Raw genomic sequence first — 309 nt, forward strand, 5'->3', positions numbered from 1 at the left:
TCCTCAAAACATTTGCCAACTTTTACGCATATTTTGACATACACAATAGATATATTATTACTACTGAGAAAACACATATACGCATATACACAGAGACTGCTCCTCTTTGCATAACAAGCACACGCCAATATCATACACACGTCAGACTTGTACAAACGACTTACATGTTGCATACAACTAATTTGGACACAACAATTCGCATTTGTACATGGGCCTTGGACTTGTACGTGAGATTGTTGTTAATGCCAAATACGAGGTTGGATAAAGGTAAGGGTTGATTATATAATAGATATAGGTAAATATAAACCA

Source organism: Penaeus monodon, chromosome 23 (genome assembly GCF_015228065.2).
Source record: "Penaeus monodon isolate SGIC_2016 chromosome 23, NSTDA_Pmon_1, whole genome shotgun sequence".
In the NCBI taxonomy this organism is placed as follows: domain Eukaryota; kingdom Metazoa; phylum Arthropoda; class Malacostraca; order Decapoda; family Penaeidae; genus Penaeus; species Penaeus monodon.